At 39.3% G+C, this 19,122-nt stretch overlaps 1 protein-coding gene across 4 annotated transcripts in view; it reads left to right on the forward strand.

Moving 5' to 3' along the window:
- The window catches only part of DPP10 (dipeptidyl peptidase like 10), a 1,292,066-nt gene that overhangs the window by 892,241 nt on the left and 380,703 nt on the right, over window positions 1-19,122 (forward strand). The gene's annotated exons all lie outside the window — the stretch shown is intronic.

Genomic DNA, 19,122 nt, shown 5'->3' on the forward strand with positions numbered 1-19,122 from the left:
GACATCAAAATCCAATTCCTTTATCGTAACTAAGCCCAAGGATCCCGCCCCTACTCATCAGGGCTGTCACCAGTCAGATTGGCTGCCTACTACTCTAGATTTATTTTTTATTTTTTTTTGCGTTACGCGGGCCTCTAACTGTTGTGGCCTCTCCCGTTGCAGAGCTCAGGCTCCGGACACGCAGGCTCAGTGGCCACGGCTCACGGGTCCAGCCGCTCCGCGGCATGTGGGATCTTCCCGGACAGGGGCAAGAACCCATGTCCCCTGCATCGGCAGGTGGACTCTCAACCACTGCGCCACCAGGAAAGCCCTAGATTTCTTTTTTTTTTTCTTTCAAACTTATATGCATAGCTGTACTATGGCTGTGACTCTGTGTGTGTGTGTGTGTGTGTGTGTGTACATTTCATCCAGTATTTCTTGGTGTTACTGTGCGAGTGTTTCTGAGTTACCCTAATTCTTGAAATTTTTAATAGTATTCAGTGTTCAGTGGAACACTGCTTAAGATTTGTAAGAGAGAAAGGAGTTCAAACTGGTGTTTTAGGAAGATTATTTTGGTTACTCACATGTATGTGAGTAGATTATAAAAGAAAAGACAGTAACTCAAGATGCCATTTATTTAATGCCTTTGATAATTACTGAGATATATCAGGTTTTAAATTGAACACAAATCTAAAAGAAACAAATTGATAAATGAAGTCTGTCTTTTTTGAATATATATAGAGTAGTTCCCCCTTGCGACTATATTAAAAACTATTATCATAGACATATTTTTCCTCAAGAGGGTTTCATAAGCGAAAGAAACATAAGGTGAAAAGAATGAGCATTTTAACACTTGCCAGAATTATCAATGTTTCGTCCCTCATCTATAGAAGAACAGTTGTCTTTAACAGTTATTTAAACCGTGAGCCTTTAGTTTTATCTGAGAATGCATGGTTAGAAAGCTAGGGACAGGGACAGCACTGTCTGGCTAAGAAGGAAGGGTTTAACAAAGATCAAGCCTATCCATCTGGATTGTATACTATTTTACTTAGTTATTTTGTATTTGCCTTTTTTATTTTATATTCATGCTGAGAAAAAACCTTTTTAAAAAATTTAACATTACGTTCTAGTAAGTCCTTTCTTTGATTTGGGTCTAAGTTATGAGACACATGACTTTCATTAGTACCAATGACTTGTATAATATTTTGTATAATATTTTACATTCTTTAATATTTTGAATTCTTCAAGGCTTAAAACTGTTCGAGCAGTTTTGTCAATACTTTCAACCTTCAAGGCAGAAAATAGGTGAGCAGTAGTAAATGCTCCTTCCCAGACTTTTATCTCTTAATGTGAAAAATCTATGCTTAACAAACATTGTGTTGTTGTTGTTCTATAAAGAAAATAGGGTTCAAACTCTTAGACTTCGAAATTTTATAGCAATAATCTAAACACTTAAATTCAAGACTTTTTTATTCACTGGAAATTTAAGTGCCTACCCTATTTCGTGAATAAACAGTAATGAGCTGAACAGACACTGCCCTTGATCTAATTGAGCTTAGAATCTAGAAGCGAAGATAGATATTACATTTGTGATTAGAGATATGCTATATCTTATGTAAGGAGAAGTGTAAGATTTTATGAGTGGTTATGGCAAAGTGATTTAAGTCAAGAAGGTGGTTCTCAAGATGTGGTTCCCGGACAAGCAGTATTAGCAACACCAAGACATTTCTAAGAAATGTAAGTTCTACGGCCCCAACCAAGACCTACTGAATCAGAAACATTAGAGATGAATCTAGCAGTCTGTGTTTTTAACAAGTCCTCCAGGTGGTTCTAATAGCTAAAGTTTGAGAACAACTGATCTAGGTCAGGATTTCTCAACGTGGGCGCGATTGGTATCTAGGACAGATAATTCTCGGTTGCGTGGGCCTACTTGTGCATTGTAGTCTGTTTAGCAGCACTCCTGGCCTCTAACTACTAGATGCCAGTAGCATCTCCCAGTCCTGTCAACCAAAAATGTCACCAGATATTGTCAAATGTCCCCAAGAGACAAATTCTTGTTGCTAGCTCCCTTCCCCTCATCTCTCCTTCCACACACACCAGATAAAGTTCAAATAACATGCTCAGTCCCTTTATCTTGTAATCGTATAATGTGTGGTGAAATGCTCTGAAACAAGTAAAAGGGACTCTACCATGTTTATTCAACATAGGAGTCCTAAATTAATTTAACCTCAAGTCTAAACAGAGAATTTAAGTTCTAGTCACTTGGGTCTCAGTTTTTTCTTGCTTTCAGCTTCTTTCTTTTCCTTCACAGTTCTTCCCTTTTTTTGCCATCTGTATTTTTCTTCTCCTTCCCTTTTTTAAAGTGGGGAGTTAATAAACACTCTTATAGATTAGTCCTGTTTTGACCTTAAATAGTAACTCATTCTGTTTATGTTCTCAAGTTAGGAATATGATGAATCTCATGTAATTAAAATGGAGTTTATTTTCACATAAATTAGACTGAAGCACCTGCTCTTTCCTAAGACTTTGAACATAAAAAAGCAAAGAAAGTGAAGCGTTTGATTTTCATTTTGTCTTGTATTAATAAAAAACTCAAAATATTCTCACTGATGAATTGTTATGTAGAATCCTCTGTCAATCATAGATTATTTGGGAATTCATTTATTTTCAAGTCTCTCTTTTTTTTTTTTGTATTTACTCATCCATTGTATTTCAAAACTTTTCCTAAGCCCTGGTTATGGAATAGGAAGCTGTTTCAGTTTCTTACGTCTTTGAAGCAAACTCCAAAGTGTTTTCGTTTTCAGATCATAGGAAGTCCTATTTGAGGACAGGTTGCTAGGAGCCAAACAGATAAAAGTAGTTGCAGTGAAAAAGCAGAGGTGTCTGCCAGTATAGCAGTAATGCATTTTGATAGGTTCACAAACATGTGTACACTTTCTGAAATAGTTAACAGACCCAGACCGATGGCATGTTTCCACAGGTTATTATGCTAGGAGGCCCATAACAGGAGTTAATTCTCAGTAACGTTTGGCTGGTACTAACTGATAAGGGTCAGAGAGGGTCAAGGATATTTTATCTCCACTAATAACATTCTTGAGCAGGATGGTAGTAATAAGTTGTATACCAGAAGATGTTGGAAATGATGATGATGATGGTGATGATGATGGTGGTCATAAATAATATATAGTTGGAAAAAGTTCAGACAGGTATGGATCCAACATAGCATCCTCTGGATTTGTTTTCATTTTTAAGAGCTCTTTGTTGATGGCAATGCAAAACCATGAAGGGATGGTAGTGGCCGAGTACCAGCCAGCCCTAACCCCCTGGGGGTCAGGTATAAATTACAAAAATAGAATCACAAATAGAGATGGGGTGGGAGTTGGGAATTTAATAAATTGTGGTCGGCAGGGGTAGGCCCTGCTCACAGCCACACTGGCACCCTGAATTCTCAAAGATGCAGCATGTAACCATCAGTGATCCCTCAGGCTGACTCACAAAAAGAAAATCTCATGTCCCTAGCTAGTGAATCCAGAGTCAGAAGACAGCTGGAGGGTCAGGGACAGTCAGAAAGGAGACAGAAGGAAGTGGTCAGATAAAAGTAGGCAGAGAAAAGACAGAGGGGGAGGGGCACTCGGGAAAGAGACAGCCAGAGATGGCTGGAGACAATCAGGAAAAAGAGCTGGAGACAGTCAGACAGAGACAGTCAGAGAAAAGAGAGCCTGAGGCAGGCGAACTGAAGTTTCCAGAAGCAGTGCTACCACTTCAACAACATGCTTTGAGGGCCAGCGTAGCCTAGGCTGAGGTTGGAGAAGCTCTCACACACTCATACACATCCACATGTAATATATTTATTCATGCATAATGGATGCAGGTGCCTCTCGGAAACCGGGAAAGGGATAAATAACTGTAACAGGGGTCTGGGTTCAGGGTGGAGCCTTGGCACTGAGCAGGTAAAATGTTTTCCGTGCAGCGGGGGGGCAGTGTAGCCCACCCGCCCCCATGTTAAAAATATCAGTTTGCCTTGTAATAAAATTTTCAGGAGGTGAAACACAAGGAAAGGTGGGGTGGGGAAGCCAAAGCCAAGATTTGGGGCTGGGGGAGATGTAGGACGAGAAGCTGGGAGAGTGGAAGCCGAGCCTCTTTGAGTTTGCCAGTCCAAAAATATCAGGGGTTGGGGGTCAAAGCCTCAGCCCTTAAATCTTCTCCAGAAGAATGTCAAGCCCCCAGTAACCTCTTCTTGAGCTATTTTTAGAAAGGATGTGGGAGTTCCAATGGGAGGGAGAAATTGGCGTCCTGGGCTGGGGAATGGTGACAGACCTTAAAGAAAAAGGCCAGGGCTTGGGGCTGGGAGTCCTGAGGAGAGAGGCCACGCAGATAGATAATTGTCACCTCCTCCCTTGAGTCTGTCACTCCCTTGAGTCTAACTTACGTCGAGGGGAAGAAGGAGGCAGATGGTGGGGAGGCCAGACCAAGGAAAGGCTTTGGGAGGGATTCTGGAAGGATTCTGTCCCACTGGCCTCCACCCACAGCCTGACCAGCTCCTTTCACAGATATTGTGCCTTTGGTTCCAGACCACCGCTATTGCAAATGTCACCATACAACTCGCCCCTTAATTCAAAAATACTTTATTGCTAAACAATGCTAACCATCATCTGAGGTTTCAGCAAGTCTTAGTAGTAACAGCAAAGATTAAGGATCACAGATCACCATAACAAATAGCAGTAATAATGAAAAATAATCTGAAATACTGGATTACCAAAATGTGACACGGGACACAACGTGAGAAAATGCTCTTGGAAGAATGGCACCGATAGACTTGATCGACACAGGCTTGACACAAAGCTTCAGTCTGTGAAAAACTCACTATCTGGGAATCACAATAAAGCAAAAGCTCAATCAAAGAAGGGCATCACAGCGCCCCCTGCTGCCTGAATGGGAGAGGCCCAACAAGGAAGGCCTGGAAGGAGGCTGAAGGAGGGGCAGGAATAACACTGAATTAGGAAGGAGGGCGGGGGGGGGGGTGCTGAATTTGGAGGGATCCCGAGGAGGTGAAAAATTCAAATCAGGTCCGGGTTTGCTGGAAGGTGGCAGCTGGACAGTCAGAGAAGTTCACATATCAGAGTAAGCCTGGGTGGGGGGAATGAGATTATTTGAGGGGGCATCAACTGCCCTCCAGAGTGGGGCTCATTTCAGAGGAGGATCTAACCACATGGAAATATTGAATAGATAAGCTAAGGTCAGGGCAGCAAGGAGAACTAGCCTAGTCGCCCACCTGAAGTGCGGCCGTGGCAGACACGGTGGAGGGCTCTGGGGCATTTCCTTGTTGGGCTCTCCGGAGAGGACTCCAGCCCACCTTTTCCTCCAGCCCAAAGGTGGGCATCACCCCTACCCAGCCATCCCCAGAGGTTGGGTTGAAGTGAGAGGTTCAAGAGGCAGCTGGGGGGTGTTCATCTCCTGCCCAACTCCTGTCCCCTGCGTCCTCCCGGGGCCACAGAAACAGGAGACGGCACAAAACACAAGGAGGTCCTTCTGTTCCATGGGAGGGAGGCCACAAGCCCAACTTGTCCTTCTCCCCTTCTTCCAAATCTTTCTCCTCTGTGCTGTTGTTGTTTCGTGTCTAAAGAGTTTACAAAGCAAGAAGGGAGGGTGAGGGCCGCGAGTCCGAAGGCTGGTCACTGCCGCAGCATTGGGCTCCGTGGAACACAGAGACCTCCACCTCCAGGCGGGGGAGGACAAATGAAGGCAAGCAGGGCATTATCAGCAAAGACGGAGTCCCCGAGGACTTGAAGCTGACTGTGTGTCAAGAGTGAAGCTGTCAGGTTGTGGGGAAGGCTGCGTCTTGGCTGGTCTGGAAGAGCAGGGGTGGTGGTGGGGGCAGTGGCAGCCATCTGAAGCCATCTTCCTCAGTGGATTCCGTCCCCCACGAATCTCTCACGGTTCACTCCAGGTAACCCTTCACTTCTCCTTCTCCTCCTGAGCAACAGTCTCCTCTTGGCATCTCCTAGGCGGGGCTTGGGCTGGGCAGGCAGGCCCAAGTCCACTGGTGTGTTTCAAAGAGTTGTAAGATGCGGCTGGTAGTGGAAGAGACATAACATCGTCTAGACTTTGGGCAGAAGAGATAATTCATCCTGAGTGGGGAACACCACAAACAGGTCTGCCACGTGGTCTGCCATCAAATGACTGGCTACTGGGAAGGCAGAGGGTGATGACCTGGAAAATGCACAGGACAAGGAGTGGCAGACTTGAAAGATTCCATTCTAGGGGAGAAGGAAGCACAATGGAAAGTAAAGATGCCCCTTAGAGGCTTGGTGGGGTAAGGAAAGAAAAAAAAAAATGACCTAAGAAGAATAGGCCCTCTTTGAATAAAATGCCATCAAAGAATAAGAAGATGTCAGATAAAAACAGGCCAGTGGCAACAACAACAAAACAGTAACAGCAAAAGTGGACCTGTATTAAAGAATAGGCCCTCTTTGAATAAAATGCCATCAAAGAATAAGAAGATGTCAGATAAAAACAGGCCAGTGGCAACAACAACAAAACAGTAACAGCAAAAGTGGACCTGTATTAAAGAAACTGAGCAGCTAAACTTCAGTGTAGCACGAAGTACACGCACCTTTGCACTAAGATGCCTAACGAGCTACCCTATCCCTCAAGTGTTATCTGCTGTTGTTAGAGCAAAGCTAATTCAAGACATAATCCTGATCATAAAGAAGCTAGAACCCAACATTCGTAAAACTTACTGTGTGAAGAAAAGTATCACCTACTATTTCAGGACAAGGAAAGTTCAAGATAAGAAATCCTCATCATTAAAAAGGAACCCAATATTCACAGAAATTACTACGTGAAGAAAAGGCACCCAATGAATATTTCTTGAATGGATTCCTCAGTTTTTATTTCAGTTCAGAAATGCTCATGAAAATACATGGGTAAAGTAAAAGATGCTTAACTTCATTTCATTCAAGCTCTGCTGAACTGAGGCATCCATAGACTTGCTTTCTCAGTCCACACTTTTTCACATAATTCTCCCCCATTACCCTCTTCATGGCAAATATCACTACCTGAGGTTTTACTGTATAGTTTTCATTGGTTTATTTTCTGTCTCTGCCACTAGAATGAAAACACCATGTGGTCAGCAAATTCATTTGCTTTAATTTATCTATCATACCTAAAATAGTGCTGGCCAAACAGAAGGCACTCAGTAAATACCTGTTGAATGGTTAAATGAATGAGTGAATCCATTAAGTATTTTTTGAAGGGATTTGTATACAAAAGAAAAATGAAATGGTGGAATTTTCAGCAAATTCAATCATATATTTGAGATGGGGCTAATTCCTTTGCTTTAAGTTTGACATAAAAATATTGTGAATTTGTTTTAATAGTATAATTATAATAGGAGAAAAATATTTCTAAATGAGTCAGCTAGTACATTTTGGAAAACAGTTGGTACAAGAAGTACTGGGAGAGAGCCATGAGATCAGGCCAACTGAACATTCATTTTACTGTTAGAAATTTTAATAAAACAGTAAGATTGTTGATGTTGCTTCGTATTAGGAAGAATTATCAGAGCAACATATGCTGAGGGGACAAACAAGGATAAGGAGTATAAAGTCTAGTTGATCTTAGTAACTGAGGTAGTTCTCTTAACATTAGGAAAAGAAAAACTGCTCTGGTTTTAGCACTCACTGTATTCTGATCATTGATGCTTATATTTGACATGGAGTGAGAGTGGTTTATCTTCATTTTCTCTCTTGGCTAGGGCCAGTTGAATATTCTTCCTGCATCTGACACATGAATGTATAACGCAGTAAAGTGTTATTGACTTTATTACATTGGACGTCAGATTTGAGGGGTCCTGTGATGAGCACATGTCAGCTTCTGTCCTAAATGTTGAAATCAGAGTCATGTCTTTAATGGCCACTTGGCATTAAGCTCCACACCAATGGAGTCAAAATCATTCCCGAACTGCTGCAAAGGTGTAAGTCGTAGACCATCCATCAGATCCCCTGCACGCATGTAATACAGATTTGTGATTGTAAATCATGAGGCAGCCACAGAAGTTACATGAAAATTAATCTATATTAAAGTCAAGAAATATGTATGGTAAAAATGATTAAATCCAGGGCACTTTAGGTCTGGAATTATCCTTTCATTATTCAGGAACAAATAAAATAAAAACCCAGAGGAGTGAATTTATTTTTCTGAAGCCCAAGGATTATTCATTAGCAGAATAAAGGCATAAACTGGGGCCTCTTGAATCCCAATGCTTTGGTCATCTGGAATCTGATTAAATAAAGCTTTCAGCTAAGATTTTTTTTAAAAACATAAAACTTTGATTTGAAAAAGCAATACAAAACAAAGAAACATTGAAATATAAGATACGAAGATATAAGCCAATTCTTAAGATATAATAAAAAGAAAACTACCAATTAGACTCCAAGGCCAGGATATAGTCAACATTCTTCTCTCTCTCTCTAGCACCTTGTTACTGAGATAATCAAGACAGGCAAAAAGGAGATCAAATATGACATTCACTTGTTCTTCTTCATAGCTCAGAATATCTGCTTTTTGTTTAATGCATGTCTTTTAGCTGGGAGAGGCTGCTAAGCCATTTATTGACTGTGTGTTCAGACAATTGTGCTGAGTTCTGATGACACAGTCCTTCCCAAGTCATCCACCTTTGTCTGTCTTTCTTAACTATATATCTGTGCACATATTTTGTTTTTATTTGTTGTAATTTTAAAAATGCAAGGTAATAAAGATATAGAATTTTCTAGTATATAAAACGTTGTTTCTCACTTAGTATCAAATCCTGTGCAATAGGGACCAGTGTTCTATGGTTGTCTTACTCATGAAGGATCTGAGGCTCATAGATTGTGGTTTGACACAAATGACAAACCCACTAAATGACAAAGCACGTAACAGGGATTTCTGACTCAGAAACCAGTGGTTTTCCTAGTGGAGTCTTCATACATTGCTGGTGGGAAAATGAAACAATGCAGCACAATTTGACAGTTTCTTTAAAAGTTAAATATGTGTTTATTAGATGACATAGTAAGTATGTGCCCAAGCAAAATGAGACATATATTCACACAAAAACCTGTGTGAAAATGTTCATGAGAGCGTTGTTTGTATGGGCAAACACTGTAACCAACCCAAAAGTTTATCAACTTGGTAAATGGATAAACAAAATATGTATATTTGTGCAGTAGAATACAAATCAACAATAAAACAGCCAAATTCTGATGTATGCTACAAAATGAATGAACCCCAAAAACATTATTGTATGAGTCCACTTATATGAAATGTCCAGAACAGACAAATTTATAGATACAAACTGAAGATTATGTGGTGCTGAGAATGGGGTGAGATTACACCAAATGGGCTCCAGAGAATTTTTAGGGGATGATGGAAATGATCTAAAACTGAATTATAGTGATTATTCTCCAACTCTGCAAATTCATTACAAATCTTTGAATTTTGTACTTATGATAGGTATATTTTAAGAATATATACTATACCCCCCCAAAATGAGAGGGGGACAGAGAGAGAGGGAGGGAGGGAAAAAGGGAGGGAAAGAGAAACAGAGACAGATAGACACTCAGAGGGTATTACCAACCCGAGGAGCCATGGGAGCCATTTCTAGATGTAATCTAATCCTCTTAACTTTACCGTACTAAGGATGATGTTGATTGGTTCATGGGAAGAAAGTTTCAGGAACATGATTATTTTACGGGTGACAGAAACAAGGGAATTTTAAAGAATTGTAAAAACATTTAACCCGTGATTCCATTTATGTATTAAATTCATAGATAATTGTTCAGAAACTCTTCTGCTTGAAACAATGCATCTCAACTGTCTTTCTTTTTTTTTAAATAAATTTATTTATTTATTTATCTATCTATCTATTTATTTATTTATTTTTGGCTGTGTTGGGTCTTCCTTGCGGTGCGTGGGCTTTTCACTGCAGTGGCTTCTCTTATTGTGGAGCACGGGCTCTAGGCGCGCTGGCTTCAGTAGTTGTGGCTGGTGGGCTCTAGAGCGCAGGCTCAGTAGTTGTGGCGCACGGGCTTAGTTGCTCTGTGGCATGTGGGATCTTCCCGGACCAGGGATCGAACCCGTGTCCCTTTCATTGGCAGGTGGATTCTTAACCACTGCCCTACCAGGGATGTCCTCGGCTGTCTTTTTGGACTGAAAAAAAAATGTGGAAAGCTTCATATAGTTGAATATAATCTTCAACCACTTCTTATATGCCTATCTCAACACTTAAAATGAAGGAAGGTGAAAAGGGAAATACGATGAGAGAAGAGATTTTATTCAACTAATTATTTTCACCTGGTACATTTTGGTTCAGTAAAAGTCAAGATTTGATCAATATTTTGTACGTGATTACATATATATATTATATAATATAATAGACATATGGTCCTATATAATGATAATTAATATTCAACATGGTAATTTTTGAAGTATCATAAGAAATATATCAATGCTTACTTTTACTCCAGTCAAAACTGCAGTCTAATTATTTTAGAGAAATGCTTACCTTATATGTTTGAAATAGATTATGAGTTAATCAGAAAACTCAATCAGTATCTAATGTCACTCCACTTTCCTCCCTAGTTAAATAGTTAAATCAGAAGATTTGATAAATTTGGTGATTTCTAGGGCAAAATAGTGCATTTTAACTTAATGACCAGTGGGGACCTACTGACTCACTGAGGAGTCCACATGTTTTTCTGAATTTTAGCCTTGCCATGGATGTCATCATGGCAGTTGTGGTCATTCCAGCACTAAGACTACATTCCTATATTGATAATGTTGTTAAATATTTAACTTCTCTCTCATTAATTTCAACATCTAAATTTTAAAACTACCTAGGAAAATAAAATTTTAAGACCTCAACATTATGATTTATTTAGGCTTGTTTTCTTTTGTCTTGGAGAGTGGAAACTGAGATGTCCTCAGAGGGACAAACCACAATCAAAGTGTATTGAGTGAGCATCGTGGCTTCAGTGTGTGTGTGTGTATGTGTGTGTGTGTGTGTGTAATCAAGCTCTCTAGTGATTAATTACATGCCAGTTTTGGGCATTTCTAGAATGTTGAGACTTGTGGAATTATCAGGCATATTGAAATAAACTATGATATAGAGGACTAGTAAAAAGAAAAATAACTTTCTAAAATGAAAAGAGATGAGGTGTATTTGTACTATGCTTACTTTACATATATGTAGCCTGTCTACAAATCTAATACTTGTGTTCCTATTTTAATTGAATATATGAACATCTTTGTTCAAATCACTGTGCTAGATGATGTGGATATAAAACAGAATAGAATATGGAATTTGTCCTCAAGGATAGAAAATAACATTAATTTTTTTCTTTCTTCTCAGCATATAGCAATAAATGCAGTAATTTCCCTTTTTAAAATTAGTAACCACGGTATTCATTTGAATATTCAATGGTGATAAGAGTTTCAAATTTTAGCCTTATAAGGACTTTCTAGTGACTGATATAATAGGTTTCAGAGGCTCATTAACTCTACCTGGTGTCCACATAAGTAATCACACACTCTGTTGTATGAATGGATTACATTTTTCATAACGACCTGAAAATATAAAACCTGTCTTTCTCTCCCTATTAATTATTCTTTTTTGGCACATAAGTAGAAGAGACATAATGCAGTACCAGGAGTTTTATCTATTTGAGCTCAAGTAATATCTCCCAAGGTGACATTCCATAGCTAAAGAGGCAGTCTTCTTGGTTTTGTGTTTGAAAACACACTTATTTAGATCGAGATTTAAGATGGTACTTTTTTTGGCAGGAATTTTAAAATGCTTAACATACGTACATTTAATCATTTCTTTTTACAAGTATATTCAGGCTTCTGAAGTTCTCTAACGAGCTCTTGTTTTTGGCCAGTTGCCTGTACATTTCTCTAGGAAATTTGCATCATTGTGACAAAGTGGTAGTTACCTGTGTCCTTACTGTTAGATTCTGGGTCTCTCTCATGGTACCCTCTCAGAATCCTGGGAAGTGGCAAAAGAAAGTCACTGCAAGGTTGCAGTGAACATAAATTTGACTTGACCACTGCTAGGTTTTGTGAATGGGAAGAAAGAGTTGTGTACCGTGAGCAACTGCAGTGGTGTCACATGGATTTGATCAGGAGATATTCCCTGGCCCAACCAAAGTCTGCTTATACATGGGATTAACCCCACATGAGAGTGGGAACCTCTCACATAGTGAGGTAGGGAAGTGACCATTTCAGATTAAATTTCAGAGTTATGGGGGATTAACTGTAGAGCACATTCTGACTACAGATCCAAAGGAAATATGAAATCAAATCCAATAGAGATGTACTCATGAATGCAAATTTCATTATTTGACCAATTTTTATTGATTAGCCCCTCTCTGCCTTCTGTATCAGGAGGATGAAAAGGTGAACAAAATGAATGTGTCCTTATGTCTTGTCATCTCAAAAACCCCAAATACCCTGAAACATTATAGTAATTATTTGTTTGTTTGTTTTGTTTTTCAGTAAAATTTACAACCCAGTGACTAAAAGGGAACTTCTTGGAGTAGTTGAGATGTCTCACTTCCTCCTTTCCTTTATCTCTCCCTCCCTCTTCCTTTCTTTCAACTACACAAGCAAAAAGCATTCTTTGGTAAAGAAATGTCCTTTCCTGTTGGCCTCTCAGACCCCATGTTACTTCATTTTATTCATTTATATCTTTCAGGAATTGAATAGTATTTTGAGAATTTCACACCTTGCTTTACTTTACTGCTTTTCTACTAAAGAATTGAGATTTTAGCTATCCACAGAGACACCTCAAACTCAACATGTTCAAAGTTGATTCACTATTATTCCTCGCTAACTCTTTCTGCTGTTTTCCAAACTATAAGAATGATAGCATCACCTGCCAATCATGTAGAACTCCTCCATGACTCCCTTTCCTGATCCCTTACATCCAGATGGCATCCAATTTCAGTCAGCTCTACCTCCTTACCACTTCCTCATCTCGTTCCCTTGTAGTCATCCTCTTGTTTCCACCTTAATTCAGACTTCATTCATCTTTTGCCTAGCCTACTTCTTCTTCTATGTGTTCTCATTAAAATCTTGTCTCTCTTCAACCCATATACCTTGCAGGAGTAAGTTGATAATGCACATATCAAATCAGTTGTATCAGTTCCTGATTTAATCTTCTTTTCCTGACTTCTCATTGCCTACTAGATTATAATCCAAATTCCTTGGTGTGACATACAAGGTCCCGCATTATAGGGAGTCTGCCCACCACTTCAACAATTACAAAACCTTACCATATTTAATAGTTTGGTCCCTGATATGGACTGAATGTTGGTGTTTCTCCAGAATTCACCTATCCTAACCCTCCAATGTGATGGCATTAGGAGGTGGGACCTTTGGGAGTTAATTAAGTCATGAGGGTGGGGCCTCATGAATGGGATTAGTGCCCTTATAAAAAGAGACAAGAGAACTGCTCTCTCTATCTGTCTGCTCTTTGCCATGTAAGGAGAGACTAAGACAGTCATCTGCAAACCAGGAAGTGGGCTCTCACTTGATGCCAGTTGTGATGGTACCTTGATCTTGGACCTTCCAACCTCCAGAACTGTGAGAAATAAATGTTTGTTGTTTAAGCCACCCAGCCTATGGTAATTTGTTATAGCAGCTTGAACTGACTAAGATGATCTCTAAACTATGATAAGTTGTCTAACTCCTTTGTATTGTTGTTCAAGCTACTTCCTCTACCTTGAATGGCCTTCAAGGTAGATTAGTTCCAGACAGGTGTAATAACTCCACTATAAACCACATTTGGAAATTATTCATATTCCTCTGAGAGAGAATTGAATGCTTTCTTATGCCTCCAACAGCATCCTATTTCTATCTATCTTGTAATTTCTTTGAGGACAACATCTGTAACTGATTCATCTTTGAGATTCTTATACCCAGCTTTGCATCTGACACATGGTAAATGCCAAACCTTGGCAAGGTACTGATAGCTATTTGTATTTTATGTGATTCATTTAGGCTGAAAGAATTAGGATGCTTCAAGTGTTTCAATACCAAGCTTTCAAGATCAGTGAACTCCAAAAGAGATACTTGAAGAATCAGTTTCTGAGTTTTTTAGAATGGAAAGAACGTAGGTAGAAAATCATAAAACTGTTGGCAGCCATCTCTTTAAGTATGTAGGAGTGATTTCTTTTTTTTTTTTTAATGTTTTTATTGGAGTATAATTGCTTTACAGTGGTGTGTTAGTTTCTGCTTTATAACAAAGTGGATCAGTAATACATATACATATATCCCCATATCTCTTCCCTTTTGTATCTCCCTCCCTCCCACCCTCCCTATCCCACCCTTCTAGCTGGTCACAAAACTATGCAACTGCTTCCCACTAGCTATCTATTTTACATTTGGTAGTGTATATATGTCCATATATACGCCACCACTCTCTCACTTTCTCCCAGCTTACCCTTCCCCATACCTGTGTTCTCAAGTCCATTCTCTAGTAGGTCTGCGTCTTTATTCACATCCTGCCCCTAGGTTCTTCATAACCTTTTTTTTTTTTTTGGTTCCATATATATGTGTTAGCATACGGTATTTGTTTTTCTCTTTCTGACTTCCTTCACTCTGTATGACGGACTCTAGATCCATCCACCTCACTACAAATTACTCATATTCGTTCCTTTATATGGCTGAGTAATATTCCATTGTATATAAATGCCACATCTTCTTTATCCATTCATGTGTTGATGGACACTTAGGTTGCTTCCATGTCCTGGCTATTGTAAATACAGCTGCAATGAACATTGTGGTACATGACTCTTTTTGAATTATGGTTTTCTCAGGGTGCATGCCCAGTAGTGGGATTGCTGCATTGTATGGTAGTTCTATTTTTAGTTTTTTAAGGAACCTCCATACTCTTCTCCATAGTGGCTGTATCAATTTACATTCCCACCAACAGTGCAAGAGGGTTCCATTTTCTCCACATAGTCTCCAGCATTTGTTGTTTGTGGATTTTCTGATGATGCCCGTTCTAACTGGAAGAGGTGATACCTTATCGTAGTTTTGATTTTCATTTCTCTAATAATTAGTGATGCTGAGCAGCTTTTCATGTGCCTCTTGGCCATCTGTATGTCTTATTTGGAGAAAGTCTGTTTAAGTCTTCTGCCCATTTTTGGGTTGGGTTGTTTGTTTTTTTAATATTGAGCTGCATGAGCTGTTTATATAGTTTGGAGATTAATGCTTTGTCCGTTGATTCGTTTGCAACTATTTTCTCCCATTCTGAGGGTTGTCTTTTCATCTTGTTTATAGTTTCCATTGCTGTGCTGTCCCATTTGTTTATTTTCATTTCCATTACTCTAGGAGGTGGGTTCTAAAAAAATCTTGCTGTGATTTATGTCAATGAATGTTCTTCCTATGTTTTCCTCTAAGAGTTTTATAGCGTCCGGTCTTACATTTAGGTCTTTAATCCATTTTGAGTTTATTTGTGTGTATGGTGTTAGGGAGTGTTCTAATTTCATTCTTTTACATGTAGCTGTCCAGTTTTCCCAGCACCACTTATTGAAGAGACTGTCTTTTCTCCATTGTATATCCTTGCCTCCTTTGTCATAGATTAGTTGACCATAGGTGCGTGGGTTTATCTCTGGGCTTTCCATCTTGTTCCATTGATCTGTATGTCTGTTTTTGTGCCAGTACCATATTATCTTTATTACTGTACCTTTGTAGTATAGTCTGAAGTCAGGGAGTCTGATTCCTCCAGCTCCGCTTTTTTCCCTCAAGATTGCTTTGGCTATTTGGGGTCTTTTGTGTCTCCATACAAATTTTAAGATTTTTTGTTCTAGTTCTGTAAAAAATGCCACTGGTGATTTGATAGGTATTGCATTGAATCTGTAGATTGTTTTGTGTAATATAGTCATTTTCACAATATTGATTTTTCCAATCCAAGAACATGGTATATCTCTCCCTCTGTTTTTTCGTCTTTGAAAAGACGTCATCAGTGTCTTATACTTTTCTGAGTATAGGTCTTTTACCTCCTTATGTAGGTTTATTCCTAGCTATATTATTCTTTATGTTGCAGTGATAAATGAGATTGTTTCCTTAATTTCTCCTTCTGATCTTTCATTGTTAGTGTATAGGAATACAAGTGATTTCTGTGCATTAATTTTGCATCCTGTAACTTTACCAAATTCATTGATTAGCTCCAGTAGTTTTCTGGTGGCATCTTTAGGATTATCTATGTATAGTGTCATGTCATCTGCAAGCAGTGACAGTTGTAATTCTTCTTTTCCAATTTGTATTCCTTTTATTTCTTTTTCTTCTCTGATTGCTGTGGCTAGGACTTCCAAAACTATGTTGCATAGTAGTGGTGAGATTGGACATCCTTGTCTTGTTCCTGATATTAGAAGAAATGCTTTCAGTTTTTGACCATTGAGAATGATGTTTTGCTGTGGGTTTGTCGTATATGGTCTTTAGTATGTTGAGGTAGGTTCCCTCTATGCCCACTTTCTGGAGAGCTTTTATCATAAATCAGTGTTGAATTTTGTCAAAAGCTTTTTCTACATCTGTTGAGATGATTATATGGTTTTTATTTTTCAGTTTGTTAATATGGTGTATTGCATTGATGGATTTGCATATATTGAAGAATCCTTGCATCCCTTGGATGAATCCCACTTGATCATGGTGTATGATCCTTTTAATGTGTTGTTGGATTCTGTTTGCTAGTATTTTATTGAGGATTTTTGTATCTATATTCATCAGTGATATTGGTCTGTAATTTTCTCTTTTTTAGTATCTTCATCTGGTTTTGGTATCAGGGTGATGGTGGCCTCATAGAACGAGTTTGGGAGTGTTCCTTCTTCTGCAACTTTTTGGAAGAATTTGAGAAGAAGGATGGGTGTCAGCTCTTCCCTAAACACTTGACAGAATTCACCGTGAAGCTATCTGGTCCTGGACTTTTGTTTGAAGATTTTTAATCACAGTTTCATTACTTGTGATTGGTTAATTCATATTTTCTATTTCTTCCTGGTTCAGTCTTGGAAGGTTATACCTCTCTAAAAATTTTTCCATTTCTTCCATGTTGTTCATTTTATTGACATAGAGTTGCTTGTAGTATTCTCTTATGATGCTTTGTATTTGTGCAGTGTCCATAGTAACTTCTCCTTTATCATTTCCAATTTTATTGATTTGAGTCCTCTCCCTCTTTTCCTTGATGAGTTTGGCTAAAGGTTTATCAATTTTGTTTATCTTATTAAAGAATCAGCTTTTAGTTTTATTGATCTTGGCTGTTCTTTCTTTCTGTTTCTTTTATTTCTGCTCTGATCTTTATGATTTCTTTCCTTCTACTAACTTTGGGTTTTGTTTGTTCTTATTCCTCTAGTTCCTTTAAGTGTAAGGTTAGATTGCTTATTTGAGATTTTTCTTGTTTCTTGAGGTAGGATGGTATTGCTATAAACTGCCCTCTTAGAACTGCTTTTGCTGCCTCCCATAAGTTTTGGATCGCCGTGTTTTCGTTGTCATTTGTCTCTAGGTATTTTTTGATTTCCTCTTTGATTTCTTCAGTGATCTCTTGGTTATATTGCAGCACATTGTTTATCCACCATGTGTTTGTGTTTTTTACGGTTTTTTCCCTGTAATTTATTTCTAATCTCATAGTGTTGTGGTCAGAAAAGATGCTTGATATGATTTCAATTTTCTTAAATTTACCGAGGCTTGATTTGTGACCCAAGGTGTGATCTGTCCTGGAGAATGTTTCATGTGCACTTGAGAAGAAAGTGTAATCTGCTGTTTTTGGATGGAATGTCCTATAAATATCAATTAAATCTATTTGGTCTATCTTCACTATCATTATTCTGAATTCTTTTTCTGGAATGTTGCCGATCTCCACTTCTTTTAGTTGTTTTTCTGGGGTTTTATCTTGCTCTTTCACCTGGTACATATTCCTCTGACTTTTCATTTTGTCTATCTTTCTGTGAATGTGGTTTTCATTCCACAGGCTGCAGAATTGTAGTTCTTCTTTCTTCTGCTGCCTGCTCTCTGGTGGATGGGGCTATGTTAAGAGGCTTGTGCAAGTTTCCTGATGTGAGGGACTGGTGGTGGGTAGAGCTGGGTGTTGCTCTAGTGGGCAGAGCTCAGTAAAACTTTAATGTGTTTGTCTCCTGGGTGAGGCTGAGTTCCCTCCCTACTGGTTGTTTGGTATGAGGCTACCCAGCACTGGAGCCTACAGGCTCTTTGCTGGGACTAATGGTGGACTCAGGATGGCTCATGCCAAGGAGTACTTCCCAGAACTTCTGCTGCCAGTGTCCTTGTCCCCACAGTGAGCCACAGCTGCCCCCCACCTCTGCAGGAGACCCTTCAACACCAGCAGGTACGTCTGGTTCAGTCTTCTATGGGGTCACTGCTCCTTCCCCTGGGTCCTGATGTGCACATTACTTTGTGTGTGCCCTCCAAGCATGGAGTCTCTGTTTCCTCCTGTCCTGTCAAAGTCCTGCAGTCAAATCCCACTAGCCTTCAAAGTCTGATTCTCTGGTAACTCCTTCTCCCGTTGCTGGACCCCCATGTTGGGAAGCCTGACATAGGGCTCAGAACCTTCACTCCAGTGGGTGAACTTCTGTGGTATACTTGTTCTTCAGTTTGTGAGTCACCCACCCAGCGGTTATGGGATTTGATTTTATTGTGATTGCACCCCTCTTACCATCTCATTGTGGCTTCTCCTTTGTCTTTGGATGTGGGGTATCTTTTTTGGTGAGTTCCAGTGTCTTCCTGTCAGTGATTGCTCAGCAGTTAGCTGTGATTCTGCTGCTCTCGCAAGAGGGAGTAAGTGCACGTCCCTCTACCGAGACTAGATTCTGATACTCACTACTCTTCTGGGATTTATTGAACTGGACTGCCTGCATTTTAATGTGGCCAACTGAAGAACACAAGACATTTTTAATGCAATTTTAAAAATGATTATTGAATAATGATACTTGAGTGTTTACTTTTGACTTCTGTAGTTAGTGTCATTATGTAGAACAGTTTGTACCCAGGCAGAGCCTTGTGAAACAAAGATTGTAACCCTTAGCAATCAGGATAGGTTATAAACATAAACTGAGACAGCAGAATCATGGCCTTATCTGAATGCTGTGTTCCAGT

Source organism: Globicephala melas, chromosome 7 (assembly GCF_963455315.2).
Source record: "Globicephala melas chromosome 7, mGloMel1.2, whole genome shotgun sequence".
Lineage (NCBI taxonomy): Eukaryota > Metazoa > Chordata > Mammalia > Artiodactyla > Delphinidae > Globicephala > Globicephala melas.